Source organism: Podarcis vaucheri (assembly GCF_965113315.1).
Source record: "Podarcis vaucheri genome assembly, chromosome: 7".
In the NCBI taxonomy this organism is placed as follows: domain Eukaryota; kingdom Metazoa; phylum Chordata; class Lepidosauria; order Squamata; family Lacertidae; genus Podarcis; species Podarcis vaucheri.
The window spans coordinates 76838949-76863823 of record NC_138765.1 but is presented as its reverse complement, the minus strand read 5'-3'; the positions used below and the strand labels follow the sequence as shown (position 1 = coordinate 76863823).

Genomic DNA, 24875 nt, shown 5'->3' with positions numbered 1-24875 from the left:
TGGGACCCGGTCTCCCATCATGCACTTTTTCACATCACAGCTGCCTTTGAGCTGACCCTCCACCACACAAAAGCAGGGATGTGGGCAAGTGGAAGTAATTGCCCAAACTGGAAAATTGGCCTGGGAGAAGGAGATCTTTGCTGGCTCGCTCTCACTGTAGGATCTTTAATTACCAAGATGGGTCAAGACCCTTGGGCTTTTAACCAGTTGCGTTTAATCAGAAAGGACGGCTCCTTGGGATGTTGAGCTTGCCTCTGTCAACTTAGCATTTTGTCTGTGGCATCCCTCCTCCCCTCCTCCCTCTCCTCTCCAAGTGGTGGGAACCTCCAAGGGCATATGGCTTTTTGCAGAGAACCCACCTTTCAAAACCCACCTGTAAACATAAACATTCGGGATTTTTCAGTTTCGAGAAAAGGCGAGCGACAGGTGACATGATCCAAGTTTGTAAAGTTATGCATGGCATGGAGCAAGTGGATAGAGAAAGGTTTTTTGCCTTCTCCCATCATGTTACAAACTAGGGGCATCCAATGAAGCTGAATGTTGGAAGATTCAGGAGAGATGAAAGAAAGTGCTTCCTCACACAGTGCATAGTTAATCTATGGAACTCTCTCCCACAGGAAGCAGTGGTGGCCACCATCTTGAATGGCTTCAAAGGAGAATAAGACAAGTTCATGGAGAATACGGCTATGGTTGATGGTTACAAGCCACGACTCCATGGTTGGAAGCAGTAACGCTTCTGAATACCAGCTGCCACAGGAATGTAGAGGGCTCTTGGGCTTGGGTCTTGCTAGAGGAATTCCCACAGGCATCTGGTTGGCCACTGTGAGAGCAGATTGGCCAGTTTGGTTCTTGTATCTGCAGCTCTGCATTTCTACCTTTCCTTTCTGAGGACATCAGGAAAACCTGCTGGGTGCCCCCAAACTGGACATCTTTAGTGGACTTAGGGCTTCTCCACACTTACCTGACTGCTTCTTGCCCATCCAAACACCCCCACCAAAAGCCCCCCCCAATCTGCCTGTCGTCTGCGCAGCCAGAAAGCCAGAGAGTGCAAGTTAATTAAGAATCTACTTCTGTTTTCTTAGGAGACATCTCCTTTTGTTACCCGCTAAGGAGCCAGCTCGTTAGGGAGAATCAACAGCCCTTTGACCATCTGTCATCCGAGTATGTACCTGGCAGAAAGACCGGGGGTGGGTGGGGGAAACAGAAGCCCCAACCAGGGAGGGCTCCTAAGCCTCTGAAGTCTCAGCAAAGCAGACGATTCTTCCCACAATATAATTACATCAGGTCTGCCAGAGAATGACAGATCTAGTGAGTGGAAAATAGAAGAATGTAATTAAAATCTCAGGGAGGAGGAGGGACACACACACGCGCACACACACACACACACACCCCTCACACACATGGAGCGTGGGGGTGGGAAAAGAGAAAGGTATAGAGGCAGGGTGGGATGAAAAAGGAAAGGGATACAAATTTACAGGAATCTGTTTGACTTATGGAATGTGTATAGCATATACCGGTCACCATTTAACAAGAACCAAAAAAAGTTACATGGCCAAGATTTTCCTCTCTCCAAAACTTCTAACAAAATTGTCATCAAATTTAGATTGTTGTTTTTTTTCCTGTAAAATTTTGGGGTGGTGGAGGAGGCTGGCAGCCAGGATCTCCCACAGGAATGGTTGTAAGTAAGGAAGCATGCAGACAGTGGCTGGCTCAGGGCAGGCCTAATGCACCAGCCTCCACTGTGGATGGCCCCAGACAGCTTTGTCTTCCCCACACCTTGCTAGAGTTCCTCCAATTGCTGCCCTCCCAGCAGTTGCCGCCTGAGATGACTGCTTCAGCCTGCTTAATGGTAGGGCCGGCCCTTGGACAAAACCCTTTTATAGGATGCTCCCCTCCTCCCTAGCCTAGCTGCTGTTTCTGGTAAGTAAGCAAGACAGTGTTCATTTCTTCAATCACATGAAGCCAGGATACCTAAAATACTCTCTCACCCTTTTTATACCCAAAAAGGCCTTGGGCCGTTCGGCTCTGTCAGGATCTGGCATGCTAGCCCCAGAGGTAAGAGGAGGAGGAGGAAGGAGGAAGAGGAGCAGATACAGGAAGCTATCTGGAAGGCTGGTACACAGAGATGGAGGACAGAGGCCCTCCCCTTGTGGGAAGCACACCTGCCCACTCTTCCCATTGCACCTTCTACAGAGCTCGGAGCCTTGTCAGGGAGGGGGAAGACATTGACCAGCCAGAGGGAGGGGCTGAACAGGAGAGGGGGGTGGCACACCTGGGAGCAGCAGGGCAGCAGACAGTAATAGAATAATAGGTAAAGGTAAAGGTACCTCTGACCATTAGGTCCAGTCGCAGACGACTCTGGGGTTGCGCGCTCATCTCACTTTATTGGCCAAAGGAGCCGCCGTTTGTCCGCAGAGAGCTTCTGGGTCATGTGGCTAGCATCTCTAAGCCCCTTCTGGCAAACCAGAGCAGCGCACAGAAACGCCGTTTACCTTCCCACCGGAGCGGTACCTATTTATCTACTTGCACTTTGATGTGCTTTCGAACTGCTAGGTTGGCAGGACCTGGGACCGAATAACAGGAGCTCACCCTGTTGCGGGGATTTGAACCACCGACCTTCTGATCGGTAAGCCTTAGGCTCTGTGGTTTAACCCACAGCGCCACCCGCATTCCCAATAGAATAATAGAATCATATAATTGTAGAGTTGGAAGGGACCACAAGGCTCATCTAGTCCAACCTCCTGCAATTCAGGAATCTTTTGCCTGACATGGGGCTTGAACCCAAGACCTTCTCATCGCCAAGAACCAGGTGCTGCCTTTGTAGGTGGGATCAGATATACCCACCCAGATGGAGTACACCACCTTGTATTTAAAAGCTTGGTGGGAAGGGCATGTTAACTGCTGGGACATCTTTGTCACTTCCGTTCTGCTACAAACCTCTTTCCTTGCTCACGTACCTTGGAATCCTGACTTCTGGGTCCTGTGCTTGCTGCTGAGTCTATCCTGCAATTAGTCTGAATAAAGAGCTCTTATTTACTCTAAAGTAATTGCAGAATACACCAGCAAATAGAAAGAAAAAACATGAAACAAAAAGCCACCAGTCTGGAGAGGCCCACACACTCATCATGTAAGAGCCAGTTTCATTTCTGCAAATAGTTTTAACGTGACAGGAATATGATGGGAGATGAAACTTCATGCTTGCTCTACGTGTAAACCATTGACTGACATTTTGCAGTATCGTGAATATTTTAAATACCGTGGAGTGGAGGATGCTCAGTGACAGAAAGCTGAAAAAAAAATTGCAGCTTTGGAGCCGGAAGTGAGAGATAACGGCTTGGCAGGAGCAAAAATAAAACCACACGTCTGGGAATGGGAGTAGCTGTGCAGTGTTGGCAAGAGTTCTGGTCCAGGAGGCAAGGGGGCTGAAGGAATAGTGTGGATGTAGTGAAGAGTAGAAACCCAGAAGAATCAGTGTGTGAAGAAGATTTTTCAATGGAGGTGGTGCGTGCAATAGAGGGCTGGAATGGAAGAACTCAGATCCGTATGCAATGTTTCACCATAGTCAAAAACTTTAGTATAGTGGGGCCATATCAAGCTCCTAGTCCTCTGTGTGATTAACATTTCCAGGTATTTGAGGCACAGCAGGGAAGACAAATAGTGTGCCCCATTTCCTAATGACCATCTTCTTGTGCCCCGCCTTTTGGGGACACAGTGATATGCATCCCAGCTTTAATTATTTTTCATGTCTCTCTCACACACGCACAATCTCATGTGTGCGTGAGAGGGAGAGGGAGAGAGAGAGAGAGAGAGAGAGAGAGAGAGAGAGAGAGAGACATAGAGAGACCCTTTCCCCTGATATTGATGGGAAGAAGAAGCTGGCTTCTCATGAAAGGCACTCTCTTCTTCTTCCTCATCATTTGATGCTCGAAGTGCTTCAATTAGCCACATTGGCGTCGCCTTTGATGCTTTGTTCCCTGAGGTTCCTTTGCTGTGCACTCAGAACACTTCCCCCACCCGCGCTCTGATCCCGCCACAATCAAGTCCCCCACCACCACCTTTGTCGGCCTCTCCCAGGGCAGTTTGGGGGGACCCAGGTCTCCTCTGTGTCCTTGTCCTTTCTCCCGCAGCAGTCAACCCACCAGTGTCTCCCCGTCTCTCTTTTGACAGCTTCTCCCCCCTACCAACCACCACATCTGTTTTAAAACCAATATTGACTCAAAGAAAAGTAAAAGAGAGAGAAAAAGAGAGAGCGAAGGAAGCATCCCTCCCTTTCATTTTAATCAAAAGTCCCCCTTCTCAAGCAAACGAAGTTTTTGCAAAGTCTCCAGGTGCTAGTCTGGGGAGGGTAGGTAGAAGGCACACACACTGTCCAATTCAGCTGGGAAGAGAGGAACCTCTCTCTCTCTCTCTCTTTCTCTTCTGGATGGGGAGTTGGAGACTCAGGAAGCGAACATTCACATCTGTTGGAAGCAGCACTGGAGAAACTGAAGTCACATTCGTACCATACATTTAAAGTGCTCTTATACCACTTAAACTGTCTTGTCTGGCTCCCAGCACTACCACCACCAAAAGAATCCTAGGGACTCTGGTTTGTCACAGAGAGCTCCAGTTCTCAGTACTCTTAACAAACTACAGTTTCCAGGATTCTCTGGGGGAAGCCAGGACTGTGGCGGTGGTATTAGTGCTTTAAATATATGCTGTGGGTGCAAATTCTATTCTGGCACGCCAATGGAGTACTCACCCCCCCCCAATGTCCCAAGACAGCTTACAATGAAAGCACAATGTTAAAAGCAAACCTGCCCTTTTCTTCCAGGAAAACCCAATCTTTGCTGCTGAATTGGAGCAAACGGCCATCAGATTGTTGTTTGCTCCAGTGCAACACCAAAGAGAGGGTTTTCCTGGAGGAAATGGCAGGACAAATAGAAAACCACTCAGACCTGTTATTTCTAGGCACAGGAAAAGCAGAAGTGTGGACAGCCCTCAGTGCGAAAAATGAGGCAAACTTCTCACTGATACACAATGTTCCCACCTATGTCTGGGTTGCTAGCATTCAATGTTGGTTCTGCTCAGACGAGACCCCATTCATATGAATGGACCTGATTGACCTAGGTACATAAATTTCAGTGGGCCTGAAGAACATAGAAACTCCCACTCCGTCTCCATCTGCACTATGTATTTCAAGCAGTGTCATAAAACTTTTAACATTCATGGCTTTCCCCAAAGAATCCTAAGGGCTGTAGTTGGTTACAGGGTACTGAGGGATGTTAAGGGCTGCATTGTTTTTAAGGGCTGTCGCTCAGGGGTAGAGCACCTGCTTTTGCATGCAGAAGGTCCCAAATTCAATCCCTGGCATCTCCAGGTGGGGCTGGGAATATCTCCTGCCTGAGGCTCTGGGGAGCTGTTGCTGCCAGTCAGTGTCGACAGTTTTAAGCTAGAAAGTATCAGTGGGTTGATTCAGAGTAAAGCAGCTTCCAATGTTCCCATCTTAAGCTAGCAGCTTTCACCATAACTTGTCGTTCATGAATTTTATTGGTTAATTATGTGTTGCAGAGGTACCAAATTTGGGCACCGCTGTTCGAAAACAATTGCTGTGGGCTGTGATGAGGGGGCAGGGGGTAAGCGGCGGCCCTATAAATATCGAGCCTCGTTGTTAAAGCTTTGACACATGAGCAGCAATTAGAAAATGCTACCAGCCATCCTTCTAAATGAAGTTTCTTTGATTTCCACCAAACCCCACCCTGGCTTTTACGGGGGAATGTAATTAGTTGGAAAACCAGCAGCCGGGAGTCAGTAGGGGGGCTCCTTTGCTTGAGATAATGGCCCAAATACCTCCTCAACCCAGCCCAGCATATTTCAATCTTCTGATGAGACAGGCCTGGTATTGCCTGGAGCCTAGATCTCCCCCTCCCCTCCATCTCACACTCTACCCTGAGAACCACTTCAGGCTATTGCAAATCTTGTGGATTTTTTTTATTAACAGGCCCCAGGGCTTGGTTACTCGACAGGCTGCCTGGCTCCTGTTTCCTGGGAGGGGGCATGAGAAGGATGCTGAGACAGCAATATTTTTGCACAATAGCTTGCTTCCAGATGTCAGGCTAGCCTGGCTCGGCCCCTAGGTGAAGGAGCCGCTAGGCTCTCACCCCCTTAGGTAGCTGCCCCTTACCAGAAAATGGCACTTAAAAGGATTGCCGTCTCTCTGGTCACATCCCCACCATCCATTTAAAGCACACAAGAAGAGCTTGCTGGATCAGGCCAAAGGACCATTTAGTCCAACATCATATTGTCAAAATGGTCAACCAGATGCCTGTGAGAAACCCGCAAACAGAACTTGAGCACAAGAGTTCTCTCCGTTCTTGTGTTATCCAGCAACTGGTATTCAGAAGCATTCCTGTCTCCCAGCTATGGAGGCAGAGAGCAAAGCCATCATGACTCGTAGTTGTTGATGGCATTATCCTCCAAAGCCCATCCAAGTTTGTGGCCATCACTGCCTCCTGTGGTGCAGAGTTCCATAACTTAACTATGTGCACATTAAAAAACCCCATGGCTTCCCTTTAAAAATATTGAGAACTGTACCTTGTTTAAAGGTGCTGGGAATCATAGCTTTGGATTTTGACTACAGTTCCCAGGAATCTTTTGCGCAACACGTGTGTTTTAAATGCATGGTTTGGCTGGAGAACTGCACTGTAAAATTTGGAGAAGTTAGAAATTCCAAAGGTTAGCTATGTTGCTGGGAAGATGCTGGGCTTTCCTTTATGAGCAGAGGCTGGATGGTCATCCATCAGAAATGTTGTGGATGCAAGACCCTTGCTCTGAGTGGCTGGCTGGACTGAATGACCACCATGATTATCTTCTGGCTCTAAAATTCTGTGATTCTAAGTGTGAATGGGATTGCAGCCTTCATTGTGAATAGGTTTTCTTCCTTTAGTCAGTCCCAAATCTGCTGCTAGTCAGCCTTACTGAATGACACCCCACAATTCAAGCATTATGAGAAAGATTACCAGATGTTCATCTGTTCCCCATAGCTGTCACAGCGGAGAAGGCTCTCCTCTGTCTCCACAGTCAGAGGCAGTAATGTTTTTGAATACCTGTTGCTGGAAACCACAGGAAGAAAAGTGCTGTTGTTCTCAAGTCTTGCTTGTGGGTTTCCCATTCGGGGATTTGATTGGCTACTGTGAGAATAAGATGCTGCAATAGCTGGACCATTGGACTGGTCTAACATATCTGAAGGACTATTGTATTTTAATATTTTGTTGGAAGCTGCCCAGACTGGCTGGGGAATGAATGAATGAATGAATGGATAGATAGATAGATATAGTTAGATAGTAGATAGATGATAGATGATAGATGATGATAGATAGATAGATAGATAGATAGATAGATAGATAGATAGATAGATAGATAGATGATAGATAGATAGATAGATAGATGATAGATAAAATAATTATTAATAAGGCTTTTCTTGTGTTGTTAACATTCATGACCAGCAGCATTTAAGAGGTGCATTTATCTCAATGCTTTGAAAAGTTTCTGTTGCTGATTTTTTTTTATCATTAAGTTAAAGACACAAGACTGAACACTTTTCTGGTCAGTTGACAGCTCTGTTTAAGAGAAAAAAGGGTGGGGTGGGTATCTTTCACTCACCATTTTTCATAATTTCATCAACCTCTAACATGGCTTTTAGTCATTATTTCTCCTCTAAGTTAATATGCCTTAGCCAGACTTGACAGAAAAGGTTACTCCCCACCCCCACCCCCACGAGATATTTTTCAGCTTTGTCTAGGTTGCCACGGACCTGGGGGGTTTTATTGCTGGGAGACAGACTCCACCAAGTTAATCAACAGCCCGCAAGGGGAGTCAGACTGTTTTGCTTAAAAGCATTCCCTCTGGTCATCAGAGCTTTACGGCTCTTTTGAGGCTGCAACCATGAAGCATCAATAGTTGACTGCAGGAACATAGGAAGCTGCCTTATACCGAGTCAGACCATCGGGTCCATCTGTGTCAGTACTGCCCGCACTGACTGGCAGAGGCTTTCCAGGGTTTCAGGCATTAACCTTCCCCAGCCCTACCTGAAGATGCCTGGGATTCAACATGGAACTTTCTGCATGCAAAGCAGATGCTCTACCACTTCCTTTAGTGTTAGGCAAAAATGCTGGCCATCTGATACCGTGGTCCTATTTGCAGACTGCAAAAACAATGGAGCGTTTGGGCAATTTTGGGGTAGCAGGGAATTTCAGAGATGCACATGGAACTCACTTGGAGGCCTCCTGGTGCTCACATGCTGCTGTTTGTTCGTCCCTGGGCTGATGCTACACCATAACCCCGTTTACATGTTAATTGGAATATGGGGACACAGGTTGCTGCCTTAAACAGACCATTGCTCCATCAAGCTCAGTATTGTCTACACTGACTGGCAGCAGCTTTCCAGGGTTTCAGACAGGAGTGTCTCGGAGCTCTCCTTGTCAGGGATTGAGCCTGGGACCTTCTGCATGCAAAGCAGATGTTTTACCAATGAGCTATGGCCCTTCCTCAAGATTGTATGAATAGTAGGTGGGGAACAAGCCATCAGTAAGATGTCTAGACCCATTTATACAGACGTCTGCAAGGAGCAGGAAGCTTACATGTTAACAGCCAATGCAGATGTCCAAGCCAATGTGTGAACACAGATTGAGGCTTTGGAAGATGGGGAATCATGATATTTCAAGTGGGGCAAAGCCAATTTTGCTTATCTATTGCATTTATATCCCATTTCTTTCTCTAAGAAGTTCATGGTCTCTCACACACACCCTTTTGATTTAATCCCCACAACAACCCTGTGAGTTAAGTTAGGCTTAGAGGCAGTAATGGCCCAAGGTCAACCAGTGAGCCTTGTAGCTAAATAAGGATTTGAACACTGGTCTCCCAAGACTCTAACCACTATGTCACGTTTGTAGCTTTATAGGAATTATAAGGTCTCAGATATAGAATAAATGGTGATAATTGCACAAGGGAAACACACATGCATAAGTATATAAACCACATGTCTAAAATAGTACAGGAGAGCAACCCAAAAGCCATCTTGGCTCTCCTAAAGACTAAATATTTCCTTTGCCTCCTTAATCCCCCCGGCCTGATAACAGGTAGGCAGATAGCAATCAGGGGAAGTTCCTGAAGGGATTCTTCTCCTATATCTATAAATCTATAAACCTCCTTTGTATTCATTGTCATTGTTTGCCCAGATGATCTGCATTGAGGGATGTCTGACCAGCAACCTGATTGTCTTATCGAATACTAATGTTTTGTGTAAACTGTGTCTGCAACGATGTAAAACTTGTCAGATCCTCAGGAATATTACACCTTGTGCTGCCTGAGCCACAGTAACCCCACCTTAAAAGCTTCTCTAAACAGGGCTGCCTTCAGATGTCTTCTCAAAGTCTGGTAGTTGGCATCTGGTGGGAGGGAGTTCCACAAGCCGGGTGCTACTACTGAGAAGGCCCTCTGCCTGGTCCCCTGTAACTTGGCTTCTCGCGGTGAGGGAACCGTAGAAGGCCCTTGGCGCTGGACCTTAGTGTCCAGGTAGAATGATGGGGGTGGAGACACTCCGTCAGGTATACTGGGCCGAGGCCATTTAGGGCTTTAAAGGTCAGCACCAACACTTTGAGTTGTGCTCGGAAATGTACTGGAAGCCAATGTAGGTCTTTCAAGACCGGTGTTATGTGGTCTCAGCAGCCACTCCCAGTCACCAGTCTACCTGCCGCATTCTGGATTAGTTGTAGTTTCCGGGTCACCTTCAAAGGTAGCCCCACATAGAGCGCATTGCAGTAGTCCAAGCGAGAGATAACCAGAGCATGCACCACTCTGGCGAGACAGTCTGCTGCCAGATGGAGATGGTAAACAGCTGCCCTGGACACAGAACTGACCTGCGTCTCCATGGATAGCTGCCAGTCCAAAATGACTCCCAGGCTGCACACCTGGTCCTTCAGGGGCACAGTTACCCCATTCAGCCAATCAACCCTATTTTTCTATATCAGTAATTAAGTAAGGCTTGTATAGACACCCAAAGGAAGTTTAAAGTGGTCACATCTCATTGCTTGATATCATGTTCTAAGTCCTCCCCAAGTGTGTGTGTGTGTGTGTGTGTAGGTGTAGGCAGGGGTGGACTTTGATCTTTCAAATTTCAGCAGCGCCCTGTACGAGGCCAATTTTTGGGCAGGGGGCTGCCTCTTACCTTCCATTTGTGTATGCACAATGCCATAGTTGCAATGCCCTGCAGTACCGCACGTGGCTTGGCGCCCAGTGTGGGGGAACCAGTCATGCAGCCCTAATTCTACCTTTTGTGTAGGCAACCTTAAAATGGTAAAATATAGCTGAAAAGCAACACATGGAGAGCTGCATTCATTGTAACTATAATTATAAGATTATTGTATAATCCTATAAGGGGGTGTGGCTGTGACTATAATGAAGGGACTCTGCATTTCTGAATTTATGTACCACTCCATTAGTGCAACTTTATGTGTGCAACCTGAATTTCTGGGTACGTGGTTGAATCCCATTGGAAAAGAGCAACGGCCCAGAAGTGCTCTCTTGAGAAGCACCAGGGTTCATTGACAAGCAATGCATAAAATGATAAAGAGCAAATATTACAAAGCGGTGCCAGCAGCTCCCCTCCCTTCCACACATCTACCAGGCACGCTAAGGCCGCCTGGCTGACTGCATCTGATCGCTTAATTCCACCAGGAGGATAGGGGGTGTTGGTTGAACCACGGGAGCCAAGGCAACACGAAACCAGAGCCGAGCCAGAGCAGGGTGGGGAGGAATCTAGTCCTGAACATTTGACCTGGCAACAGCTGCTGGCGTGGAGACAGGTCTTCCTCTCTCCCTTTCTGACAGCAGCTGCAACTGCCTGGAAGCCTGTGATGTGACTCTGGGGAGGCCAGCCAGTAAGAGGTTTGACCTCCAGGCTCGGAACCCAGCCAGTGGATTAAAGAAGCGGTTTTTTCCAAACAAGCCCCAAGCGCTCCCCTTAGGCTGAGCGTTGCATCAGAAAGAACAGTGGTGATAGGCAAGCTGTCTCTTCCAGGGATGTTTTTCTGCCGTTGATAGGCTTCTTGTCGAGGATGTGTCTTCATGGAACCTCAGAAGAGATGGCACACTTCTAAATGTCAAATGCGTGGGTGGGCGGGATGTCAAGCAAGATAGCTCAGTGCTAGAGTGTCTCTTTGCATATAGGATGTCCTGTGTTCAGTCCCCAGCATCTCTAAGTAATGCTGGGAACGCCCCCTGCCTGAAATCCTGGAGTGCTGCTGCCAGTCAGTGTTGACAAACCTGAGCTAGGTTCATAAAGCAGCTTCTTATGTTCCCTTGCATGTTTACGTAAAAGCAAGTCCTTCTTTGCTCATTGGAGCTTTCTCCTTACTATGTGTGTTTAGGATTGCAGCCTTAAGTGGCATTCTAAGCAAAGATAGGGGCCCTGCTTCTGCTTCTGCTGTCCTACACTTCAAATTCTACACCCCCCCCCAAGGAATGAACTCCTGTTTTGCAAAGCCTTCGTACCCAGCTCCCCACTGAATGGTGGAGTGGCACCAGGAGTTTGACCCCAATATGGGTTTATGGCGCTCAGCACAGCCAGAGGTGGAGACACAACTCCAAGGCGGCGTCAGGGGGCAGCAATGTGATCTCACACCAGCCACCGAGCTTCAAAACAACAGCTGCTCCACAATAAAGAGCTCTCGTTCTTTCGTTCCTCCCACCCCACCCCAAAATAACTCATGCCCTCTAAATAATTAGTTATATGCCTGTCCACACAGCAGGTTGCATGTATGTAGCTATGTGCAGAAAGGGCCTTATATAGACCCTTAAATATTACAAAGAGTCCTGCAAGTTTCTGCACACAGAGATGTATTGCAATCACCTCCTGGGAACCTGCATGCTGTCCTCACAGTGGCCAACCAGTTGCAAAAGGAAGCCTGAAAGAAGTATTTGAGTGCAACAGCAACTCTCCCCACAACAATTGGTATTCAGAAGCATAATGTCTCCACCTCCAGAGATAGTGCACAGCCAGCATGACTAGCAGCCACTGATACCCTTCCCTTATATCAGGCATGTCCAAAGTCCAGCCCAGGGGCCACTTGCAGCCCCCGTGCTGGTTTCAAACGGCCCCCCAGGCAATTTTGAAAAAGCAATCTCTTGCGGCCCCCAAACGCCTGCCATTTCCTTTTTGCGGGCTCACCAGGAGCTCTTCTCTCTGCACGGGAGGTGTGGATAGCCCCTGCAACATTAGGGAGTCCCCAGCTGTGTCACTCCTTGGGTCGACCAATCTGGTTGACCAGGGGGGCGTGGCTAAACAAATAAATACTACAGTTCACGTTCGGGATGTTGATGCTGCAGCGATGGCAGTGGCAGAGGGGCGGTCTTCGCCTTTACCCAGTGCTGGATTTATATATAGGCTAAGTAAGCTGAAGCCCAGGGCCTCTAAATCTAGGGGGCCTCCCCAGCCCTCCCGCTCCCCAGCAGGCGGTCTCCCCTCTCCCAAAATTGCAAACCCAAGACTTCATGCAAGGGCAGGGCAACCCAGGCTCAGCAACTATGAGACTCAGGGCTAGCCAGTGGGGTCCAATTTGAAGCAGTGGGGCGCAACTTTGTTGTTGTTTTTTTGTGTAGGGCCCCAGTTCAGAGCCGAAGTCTGCAAAATCTTATAGATATAAATCTCTCCCAAAATTATATTATCAACATATACAAGCAGAAAAGTTGTTTTCTTTCATTTGCAAGGAATTGTACAAAACAAAGTGGTACTAATAAAGAAAAGTTCCAGGGTGGCAACAGAAAGCTAACTAAAAATGCTTTTGCAGTTCATCAGAACTATCCAGCAATATCAAGTTATAGAAAAACTGGTGCTATTAACAGTAACCCTTCTAGTTGGTTAGTTGGTTCAGCAACTTCCATGAACATGACGTGTGATGCTAATTATTTTCCCCAAGAGTTAAATGATAACTAATCAGAGGCAGCTACAGTTGCAAATGGCAACAAAATATCTGTGAAAGGAAGAGGAGCAAATTTCCTCAAATGTGTTGCAGGTAGAAATACTGTTTGTAATGAAGTGAGAGCAGTAGTTTACTTGCTTGAATTAACAAATAAGAAAGTTTTGAGAATTTAAATTCTAGATTAAAATTGATTACTTAATTGAGAAGAGGATTGTAACAAAAACACTGGGGCCTAATTTGAATAGAAGAGTGCCTGGTATCTGGTGGGCAGACCAAAGCACTTGTCAGGAGAGCTATGAGATTCAGGTGAGGGTCAGATGCCTTGTGAATCCCAGCAGGTTTATAACAGGAAGACCCTGCCTGCCCTCTTTTAAAGTTGGTGGCCATCATTAAGCTGATAGTGCTGCTCTTATTTCTGAGCTCAGTTTCTTGGTTATACAGGAGTGTGATGGAATGTTGGGACGAGTGTGATGGAATGTGACAGAACTGTCTGCTAGAGGGAGCCTGCAACAAAATGTTGCGGCATAGAGTCCTTGTCCTTTGGGATTCTAGCCATTCAATTCCTCTCCCCCTCTGTTCCTTCCACACACACACAACAGCCAGTCAGCATTCTGTGGCAACACAGCACTTTCATTTCTCAATGGCCTATGTTGGAGAGCTCTCTCTCACTTAGGGTTCATATACATCTCCCTCTCCTTCAAACTCTTGGGGTTCTCCAAAGCTTGCTAGTGCCTCCTTCTTGTGCATGGGTGATACACCCTGAACATCAGCAATAGACAGGATTGCGACCACTGGATCAGGCCAATGGCTCATCTATTCCAACATCCTGTTCTCACAGTGACCAATGAAATGCCCCAGTGGGAAACCAGCAAGCAGGAACCGAGCATGACAGCAACTTTCACCTCCTGATGTTTCCAGCAATTGGTCTTCAGATGCGTACACCAGGAATAAGACACCAGTCTAGAAGGGCCTTGATATAATGAATTAATTCCCCCAGCCACTCTGGGCGGCTTCCAACAAATTAAAACACAATACGACATCAAACATTAACATTTGCTCTGGTGCAATGTCATCTAACCTCCCAGCAAACAAATCAGAATGAATGCTCCTTAAAGAGCCAGCTGTGGTTTCCTCTCCCTGCATACAAATCAGGATGAATGCTCAACAAACACCCATAGCTAGGGGTTTTCAACCCCTTTGGAAAGCTCACAAAAAAAGACCAAGTGATAGTTTTCTTCAAATACCTGAAGGGCCGGATAGGTTATCTAGAGGGCAAAACTGTAATGGATATGTGGCAGTTGCATCACAGAAACGAATTAAGTGGAATAACTCTGCCATTAATTCACCATCATCGTGTCACAGGTAGGTTGCAGAATACACCCACAATAACAGACCAGCCTGCAGGAGATCTCAGAAGTAGAGGGCAGTTGATGGCTATTAGCCATGATTGCGACGCTCTGCCTCCATAGCTGCTTCTGGACTCCAGTTGCTGGAAACTGCAGGAGGGCAGACTGCTCTTGCGCTCTGTCCCCGCCTTGAGGATTTTCCACAAGCATCTGGTCGGTGGCCACTGTGAAAACAGGATGCTGAACTAGGTGGGCCATTGGCAAGTCTCTTCTTAGCCTCAGAAGGCATGTCAGTATTTTATTAATGTCATTGGAGGAACTGATGAGAGACCAGAAGCAACCTTTGGCGCAAATAAAAGGGGGGAGGGGAAAGAAAACCCTACCCCCAAATACCCTTTAAAGAACCCATCTCCAGCAGACGGGACACCACACTTATGGCATCTGCGAGCCGCTAACTCTTTACGTGGCAAACCTCAGAGGGCTGGGGCTCCCTCTTGTTTACGAGCTCTCATAATTTAGAGGAGGAAATGTGAGGCACAATTTTTTTTTAAGTCCTGCAGTTTCTTCCTCCAACCCCCCACCCCACCCCCGCTTCTCCAGCAGATGCCTCTGCTTTGCTCAATTGCTTTTCTCCTGTCCCCGCCCCGGCAGCCCCCTCTCTCCTCCCAGCAGCTCAACCCTTTGCTCCTTCCGGGCAGCCGGAAGAGCAGAGTGTACTCAAATCCCCTTATGGGTTTTCCGCGCAGGCAGGGAGAGTTTGGGGAGCCAGAAGTCTTGTAAACGGAGGCAGCTGCAGAAGAAAAGACAGGTGGGGAGAGGAAGGGTGGGTGGATTGGCTGGGAGACTAACACTGTGTCTGCAAGAGGAAGGGAGGGAGGGCTGAGTCAGACCCATTTAAGATGCCCCAGGTGGCTCACTGGCTTTGGACAAGAACATGCCTCCTGTCAGTTCAGCCTATTCATTGCTCTGCCCAGCTGAGTTTTGACTGTGCTTAAAAGCAGCAGCTCTCTAGGATCTCAGAAAAGGGCTTTCTCAGCTGTACCAGGAGGTGCCAGGGACCTTCTTAAGAACCGCCTCTGCCCATTTAAAGCAATCCAGACCCTGCAGTCATCACCTGAGGCCATTCTTTGTCTGCCCCCTCCACAAGAGGTCTAAGGGGACGCTGTTGGCGCTGTGGGTTAAACCACAGAGCCTAGGACTTGCCAATCAGAAGGTCGCCGGTTCGAATCCCCGTTCCTGCCAACCTAGCAATTCGAAAGCACGTCAAAGTGCAAGTAGATAAATAGGTACCGCTCCAGCGGGAAGGTAAACGGCATTTCCGTGCGCTGCTCTGGTTTTCCCAGCCCTACCTGGAGACGCACAGGATTGAACCAGGACCTTCTGCATGCAAATCAGGTGCTCAACCACCGGGCCACAGTCCCTTCCCAATACTTACACTTGGATCCCTTGCCCTGCATTTGGCCTGTATTTCCCCTTTCCCTATAACATCATTATACAGTTCTTTTGCTAGACTTCCGGCTGGCCTCGGCTTGAATAAAAACCACTTCTGCCTACCTGCCTGCTGCGGATGTAAATGGCTGTGACTGCATGGTGGCAGCTGGCGAATGCAGAAACTTTAGCATGCCCATGCAAGAAATTGTGGCCATCAAGGACCCGCAGTCTGACTCAGACGATGAATCCCCTGCAGCTCCTCCCAGCTGTGCTGAACCCCAAAGGCAACAAAATAAAGTGGTGGCCAAAAAAATAAAGAGATGGCCCTTTAACCAGCTAGCCAGCAATTCCAGGCAGGTGTAGCTTACCGCACATCAGGCCTGGTCAGCCTACATCAGCTGATACCAGCTCTCTGCAAAAACAGCTATTGTGTGTGTGTGGTTGTTTTTGAAGGGCTCCATGGAGGTTCTCTTAGGTGGACTTGGGCTCAGGACTTGACACTCAGGTGCCTACAGAACTGGACAGTGGGGCTGCTTGGGGGAGAAGGAAGGTTGAGAGTCTGCATAGAAAGAGGATTCCAGAAGACTGAGAGCCTAAGAAATCGGTAGTCAGAGAAGAGGCATGGTGGCTGGAGAGAAGGTGTACCATAGTTTTAATATTGGCAAGGCTTGTTAGTGCCGATGGGAGTTGTGGTTCGGCAACATCTGGAGGGCCAAAGTTTCCTCCCCCCTGCCGTATGGGCACTGACTAATGGGAAGTGATAGAAGGCCTATGGGAAACCTGAGCAGAGGGTTGAGGGAATATGGGAGCAGGAGAAAAAAAATCAAAGAGATGGGTTAGAGAAAGGTCACACCAGGCCTAACTTGAACAACAGCAGCTGCAAGCTGTTGGAAGTGGCCCAGCAAAGAAGGTTGTATACAGACAATTTAGAGCACATGGCTCCCCCCACCAATGAATCCTGGGAACTGTAGTTTGAGTCTCATAGAGCTATCGTTCCCAGCACCCTTAACATACTAAAGTTCCCAGAATTCTTGGAGGAGGGGGAATGTGCTTTAAATGTATGGTTTGTACACAGCCAATATCTGGCTGAGGAAGCAGTATCAAAATAAGGAAGAGAGAGTAATGGTTGGGTGGAATTTCACATGTTGGCAATTTTCTGAGTTGTAAAATGGGATAGAATTCTTCGATGGAACCAGCCAGTCACAGGATGCTGGTAACAACCTATCCTTGTTTATGTCATCCTGCCCCCTGGTGGGCACAATAGCAAATGACCACTTTGGCAAAACTGGAATTTTGACATTGAAAACCCCCCAAATCAGTTTAAAAAGGGTTAAGGGGGAAAATGGTAAAGTAGCAATGAAGTATAAACTTCCAGAATGGATTAGAGTGAGCGATGATAGGCTAGAGAGAGAAAAAAGTTTAAGGATAAGTGGAAGCCCTTAACTGAATTTATGTGGAATAAATATAACATAACTGTTGATGGGTATAATAGCTTTTCTAGGTGGGTAAGTATTAACATATGCATATCAAAAGGTATTGCATGTATGTATTTAATAACTTCTTGTAACTACTGCATATCTTTGAGATTTAAGTTTTTTTAAAAAATAATAAAAAGCAAAGCCCAAATAAATAAATAAATAAATAAATAGATAAATGGAAAATCTTTACAGTGCAATGATCTAATGCATTCTGCTTCCCCTTAGGCATGCTCAGGTGGGCTTGTGGATGGACACCCCTCATGTGAAGATGCCATTTTGCATGAACCAGCACCGAAGGCTGAGTGAGTATGATTGTCTACATGACCATGAATAACTTTCCTGATTGTAAGATGCTTTGCGCAGCGGGGGAAAGCATGGACAGAAATTAAATGAAGCTAAAACTCAGCTTCCATCCTAGCTTTGATCAGTTTTAAATGTTCACACAGAATTAAAAACACATGATCTTTCTCCCTTTTCCCTTCCCCCCACCCCGCCGCCACACTCTGCTTTCCACGATAATTTCCCTTAAAAGACAAAACTCTCATACTCTCAGCCAACCTGATACAACTGCTCCTCCTACTGGCGAAAGATAGCATAGCATCGGGCACACAGAACTTTGCTGCACGGAAAGTGCTTTAAGCACATTACCCCTGCTGCAAGCTACATGTAAAGATTGCCAACTGGCTTCCCACCCAGTGCTTTAGGGAAGGGCCATAGCTCAGTGCTCATGCAAAAGACCCCAGGTTCAATCTCCAGGTAGGGATGGGAGGGTGACCCCCTTCTGATATCCTGGAGAGCTGCTGCCGGGCCAGTGTAGGTGTTACTGAGCTAGACGGACCAACGGTCTGACTCGGTATAAGGCAGTGAGCATCCTGTGTTCTAAACAGAAGCCCTTGTGTTAGCACAGTGGTCAGCTTTCTTCCCCGGAATTTCACTTGGCACGCCAACCAGCCGTTCGGCCTCTTGCTTGGAAGGGGCTTTGTCAAAATCTGAGCCAGAGGCTGCGGGGAATGGGAAGTGCTGAGGGATCCTTGGGGGGGGGGAACAAGCCCTCAATGGCTCCCTAACATCCCCCCCACCCCGCGCTTCCTTGTACTCAATCCTCATTAGCGCGAAACCCCACTTCAATTAACACAGGGCTTCCAAGGCTCCTCCTCCCCTTTTGTCTTTCCCGTAATTGGACTGGTCCTGCTGCTTTAAGCAGGCAGCTTACATGTCCCGAGGTACCCTGAGAAAAGCTGGGCATGGCACGGAACGGTCCCTGTCCCCACTTGATGGATCTTGCAAGTGGGGAGGGAAAATGACAACATAATTGGAACTTCTTCTTTTGTGATGCAGACATCCCCCCCAGTGCCCATTCATGGGTTGAGAGAGGAGAGAGGGTGACAGATGGGGACAGGATGGTATGGCATCAATGGGGCATGTCCAAAAGCCTTTTCATTGATCTCGCTGCCAGTCTGAACCTCTCCTACCCCCCCTCACTTCCCAGCTTTCTATCTGTTGACATCCAAACTCCCACCGGGCCAGTGAGTCATATTCTTTACCTCTTTTGTGCCACGGGACTCACAATAAGTTTAACATATGAACATAAGAACAGCCTTGGTGGATCAAGCCATTGACCCGTCTAGCCCTATGTCCTGTTCTCGCAGTGACTAACCTGCAAGCAGGACCTGAGCACAACCTTTTCTTACCTGTTTTCAGCAACACATGTAGAAGTACTGCTGCCTCCCAACGGTGGAGGCAAAGCATAGTCATCGTGGCTAGTAGCCATCAGTAGCATTTACTTCCATAAACTTTCTTTTTTAAAATACATTTTTAGTGGTTTTTTAACATATCATTTCCAACAATCATTTAACGTAAATTCTTATCTTATACAATATTTTAGACTTCCATCAACAACCTCTGAAGATTTTCCATTCCATATCACTTATTCTGCATTTCTTAATTTCTCTATTACTTTTAATTATCATTAACTAATAATTCTCTTCATAATCCTCTTTGCAATATTTCACATAATCCTCCTTACAGAACATCTTGCAGTCCTACTAGCGTAATCTGTTTATTACAATTGCTTTTTAGATAGTTCAAATATTTACTCCAGTCTTCTAAGAATCTCTGGTCCCGCAGGTTTCGAATCCTTCCTGTTAATTTGTCTAATTCTGCATAGTCCATTAATTTCATTTGCCACTCTTCTTTCATCGTTAATTCTTGTTTCCATTTCTGTGCCAGTAATATTCTTGCTGCCGTTATTGCATATAAAAACAATTTACAATCGTGTCTGTTAATGCCCAGTAAAAATGCTTCTGGTTTTTTAATATACTTCCATAAACTTTCTAATCCTCTTTGGGAGCCATCCAAGCCAATGGCCATTCCTGTCTCCTGTGGGAGTGAGTTCCATAGTTGAACTATGCGCTGCATAATAAGAAGTGCTTCCTTTTATCGGTCCTGAATCTCCCCCAATAATGGATGCCCAGGAGTGTGTGCGTGTTTTGTGGGTGCAGTGGTGTTGATGGTGGGGATCCCACAACCAGAGTGTCCCATAGAGGTTGCCTTCCACAAAGCATTCAGAATGGCTCACTTCCCCTTGTAGGTAGGGGTGGGAAATTTGATTCAATTTGCCTTTCAATGCAAATCTAAACAAGAGGACAACTTGAAACATCCATCCTTCAAAAGTCACACTTCTTTGTGTTCTTGGTTTCTGAGACAAAAACTTTAAGAAAGTTTAAGAAAGAATGGGAAAAATTTATAATTTAGTTAGGAGACCACTGCCAGCAGATGAAAACATTAGCAGGATTTTAACCTCATTTGCAATGTAACAAATACTATGGGCAATATGGGTAGATACAAAATATAGACTATGAAATAATATGCAGTTGGAAATGTTGGCAATAGGACAAATGGAGGGGATGGGGGGAAAGTCTCGAGATTCAGAGAAATCTCTTTTTATGGATATCTACAGTGGTGCCCCGCAAGACGAATGCCTCGCAAGACGAAAAACTCGCTAGACGAAAGGGTTTTTCGGTTTTGCGTTGCTTCGCTAGACGAATTTCCCTATGGGCTTGCTTCACAAGACGAAAATGTCTTGCGCTTTTTTCTTAAAGCCGCTTGAAGAGGCGCAGTTGCGACGGACCGTGCTTCGCAAGACGAAAAACATCGCAAGACAAAAAGACTCGCAGAACAAATTATTTTCGTCTTGTGAGGCACCACTGTATTTGGTATTGTAGGGACGCGGGTGGTGCTGTGGGTTAAACCCCAGAGCCTAGGACTTGCCGATCACATGGTCGGCGGTTCGAATCCCCGCGGCGGGGTGCGCTCCCGTCATTCGGTCCCAGCGCCTGCCAACCTAGCAGTTCGAAAGCACCCCCGGGTGCAAGTAGATAAATAGGGACCGCTTACCAGCGGGAAGGTAAACGGCGTTCCGTGTGCTGCGCTGGATTGCCAGATGCAGCTTGTCACGCTGGCCACGTGACCCGGAAATGTCTGCGGACAGCGCTGGCTCCTGGCCTATAGAGTGAGATGAGCGCACAACCCTAGAGTCTGGCAAGACTGGCCCGTACAGGCAGGGGTACCTTTACCTTTACCTATTTGGTATTGTAATAAATTTACATTTGTAAAATAAAATAAAAATGATTTCAAAAGTCGCACTTCTTTGGATTTTGGAATGCAGATCTCCAGCCAATCGATGTGTACAAAAATGTATACTTTGGGACAAAATTTCCATAAAATGTATATGTTCCAGAAATGTATATGTTCAGCCCCCTGTACAGAACCCTCAGTGTTCTCAGGTCACCTCCAGAGAAACTTGAATAAATCTTGAGTTCATTAAACTGCAAGTGCTTTTAAGCCGTTGTGACCTGGTCATCTGGAGGCTAGAAAGATTTGAAGCAATAACATGTCTCGGGTGCAATTGTGGGAGGCAGATCAGGTTGACCCGTTGGGGCCAAATTAGCATGTGCTGTTGCAAAAAATAAAATAAAAAACAGAGTCCAGAGGCCATAAATCTTCTGCAAAGCAACAAAGGGTGAGAAAGAAATGACAAAGAGAGCATCTGGTCTGAGGGCTGCTGGAAGGGTGTTTTTGGAGGAGGAAAAGCAGGCAGGCAGCACCCGTCGGAAAGCTGGACAAAGCTGCTTAGCTGATTCCTCCTCGGCTAAATGACTCCTCAGCTTTTAAAGTGCCCAGCTGGGTGACTTGGGAACAGCCCCAGCCACCCAAAAAACAAAGGCAAGTAAGTTAATTTGTACAAAAGGAGCTGGGTCTTTAAAAGGCTGTGTGGTGGTCCTGAGAGCTTGGTAGAATCCTATATATAGTACTTCAGGCTGCAGGTGTCAGATGACCATTTTTTGAATGTGAAAAAACCCCACTGTCAGTAGAAAATCAGCACCCAAGGAAAAAAACATTTCCCTGCTGTGCTAGTTTTCTACTTGCATGGAGTTCATAAGTATATGACTGTTCATTTTGAGATGAAATTGAATGTCCAAAGCACGCAGTAGGGCTGGGCGATATCTGGTTTTCAACTTCTTGATATATCACCAGCTAAACATCACAATATATTGATATATCACAATGTCTGAAATCAGGATGGAGCTATGGAGAGGCATTGGCTGGCCTCATGTTTCCCTCCATATTTTAATTTTTGCATAGCACACACATCATGAATTCGCAATATATTGCCAGTTCAAAAGTAAGGAAATCAATATCATGATAAGGACTTGAAACTGGTTTTGGACTATATATCACCTAGCCCTAACACACTTCATGATTCGTGACATATTGCCAGGTCAAAAATTAGGAAACCATTATCACAAGATGGACTTCAATCCAGTTTTGGATTATATATTGATATATCGCCCAGTCCTAGTACACAGGACCCAAAGCCCCTTCATTTCTCTGCCATGCCCCCAACACAATAAGAAAACTGCACCAGCCCTGGAGTTCAGAACCAATGGGAGGAAAACAGGGAGTGCAGTGGGTATCCCTGTATCATCTCCTCCTGCCTCTCTTCATCAGCTACTGAATGTATCAGGTCATATATTCTGGAAGCCCTTTGCAGTGGGGTGGGGGGAGATTCCAGATGGTGTCAGTTCCACCTCCACCTCTCCAGCCCTGTTGGGAGCACATGGGAGACAGCTGGAAACAGAAGAGAAGCAGCCGCCTACAATACTGTATCTTGCCAAGGACCACAGCAGGAAGGATGCCTGGACTGGGCCTGTTTCCCGGGAAACTGCAGTGTGGGGAACACAATGAGGACTGGAGGCTTTTTTTAAAAAACAACACAACAACAACCCACCCCCTTTTTATAACCTCAGGGGAGCCAGGGAGGGTTAGGGTTTGCCTTTCTTGGACAGCCAAATGCTATTGTGATTTTATGACAGTGGAACGTAACAAGGTTGTGTTTCTTTGCAGCTGCTGGAGTGACTTATAGGGCTGCCCAGGGCGAGGCTGAGCTTTAGGAGGGAGGGGGCTCTGAGTTGCAATTCTCATAAGGAATTCCCTCCCCTGGTTTCGAATGTGATGAGGAGATCTAAGGGCACCAAGTGAGGCTTTGAGGCAAAGCAGCTCAAAGCAATTGTGGTGTGTGTGTGTGGGGGGGGGGTATATTTTGAGCCAGGATCCTCTCCCGCCCCTAGAACTGAGCCCTACAACCCATTCTTGAGGCAGATAGTCCCCGGTTCAATCCCTCCATGTAGGGCTGGGATAGCCTGAAATCCTGGAGAGCCGCTACCGGTCAGTGTAGACAACACTGAGCTAGATTATCATTATTCTGACTCTGTATAAGGCAGCTTCCTATGCCTTTGAAGGCACATGCAGAAGGTCCCAGGTTTAGTCTCCAGCATCTCCAGGTAGGACCAGGAATGTCCTCTGCCTGAAACACTGGGGGGCCTCTCTTAGTCAGCATAGCCCTCGCTGAGCTAGATGGATCAGTTGTCCGACACAGCACCAGGCAGCTTCCTATGTTCCTGTCCCACTGTTGGCCCTGCCAAGTTTCTGAGGCCCCATCAGCTGCTCAAGGATGCCAGATGTTGACACCAGCCCAGGGCTCTTTTGCCAAGGCAGTGTGGCCAAGTGGCAGCATCAACCATTATTCTAGATAAGGGTTTCCCAACCTTGAGTCTCCAGCTGTTTTTGGACTACCCAACATCCCTAGCTAGCAGGACCAGTAGTCAGGGATGATGGGAACTGTAGTCCAAAAACAACTGGAGACCCGAGGTTGGGAAACTCTGTTCTAGATAGTGCAATAGGGCATCTCAGAGAACCTCAGGAGGCTGCATCGGTGCAGTCGCAGCATGAGGCCGGAGATGTGTCCTCTGCAGTTAGAAAAAACGCCTCCCCCCGGCAAAAAAAAAATACATCTTTCTCTGAAGGCAACAACCCTGAGCTGGAATTGTCTCTCTATGAGGTCTCATACCCACTGAATCTGAAGATGCAGCAATTGGGGAGCTTGCCAGAATCTCTAGGTGTGGCTTCTACAGTGATGTAATTGGGTGAGGCTGGGTGATGTCACTGGGCTGCCAACTCCAGAAAGTGAAAAATCTGATATGTGGGGTGGACTTTGGAGCAGAGCCCAGCAGGAAAGGGCCAGAGCTAGGAATGTAGAGAAATACAGGGCATTTTCTCCTCCTCCTCTTTTTTTAAAAAAAGGAATTGCTTCTAATTGTCCCCCTCTAGTGGGGCTGCTCGTGTTGGAGACAGACTGCCTCTGTACCAGTTGCTGGAAATCACAAGGGGGGAGAGTTGCCATTGACCTCAAGCCCTGTTTGTGGCATTTCTGGAGCCTTCAGTATGGACACTTTGAGAACAGGATGCTGGACTAGATGGGCTTCTGCCTATGATGACATACTCTTCTTGATTTGACATGTTATTGACACAATAACAGTGCATTAGCAGTGGAATAACTTGCTTTAGATGCTTGCCCAACACCACCGTGCTATTCCTGTCTGAAGAGGCTACAGAGCAAAATATATATATATATGGGGATTCAGCTGGAAGTTACAGATTGGAAATGTAGCACTGTGACTGCCCCGTAACTTTTGCAGTCACAAACAGTACTGAAAGCAGGATCACATGTGAGACCACCTTGACAGCATCATAAACACAAAATATTATGAACGCACTTTGAAGAAGAAGAAGAAGAAACAACAACAACTGCACGGTCTCTTTTATACTTTCCAGTGTGTTTCTCTATCACTTGCCTTACATAAAAAAGTTCAATATATGGGAGTTTGTGTGGTTGTTGCACAAGACCTCCCAATCAGTGATTACTGGGTAACCTGAATTTACTAGTATGTTATTGAATCTTTTGTGAAAATAACCAGAGATTGGAAGTATCCTAGGAATGATATTGCTGTGGGATTCTTCCACAGTTTGAACAGATGTACCTGGGCTCAGGAGGGAGGAGAAATTTGCTTCCGTTAGGAATTTAATACGAACCTACCTAATTCGCACTTCCTGAGACAATGTGAAAATGGAAATGCAGTTTTCAAGAGAAATTCACTCTTCTGCATTTGTGCTGCTGTTTTCCAACCAAATAATGGGCCCAGAAATGTGTATATTAAGGGAGTGTGTGTAAAAAAGAACATATAAAATGCATTGTATCAGGGGAAACTGCCTGCAAAAATGTGTGTATGGTGACGAATTTTCACAAAGACCTATTTTAGAAATCG

At 46.8% G+C, this 24875-nt stretch overlaps 1 long non-coding RNA gene across 1 annotated transcript in view; it reads left to right on the top strand.

The window, feature by feature from the left end:
• Positions 1-24875, top strand: part of LOC309536555 — a 199205-nt gene that overhangs the window by 90435 nt on the left and 83895 nt on the right. The window contains exon 7 of the long non-coding RNA XR_014221614.1: positions 17437-17513. This is a non-coding gene — a long non-coding RNA (uncharacterized lncRNA). The remainder of the gene's footprint in view (positions 1-17436; positions 17514-24875) is intronic.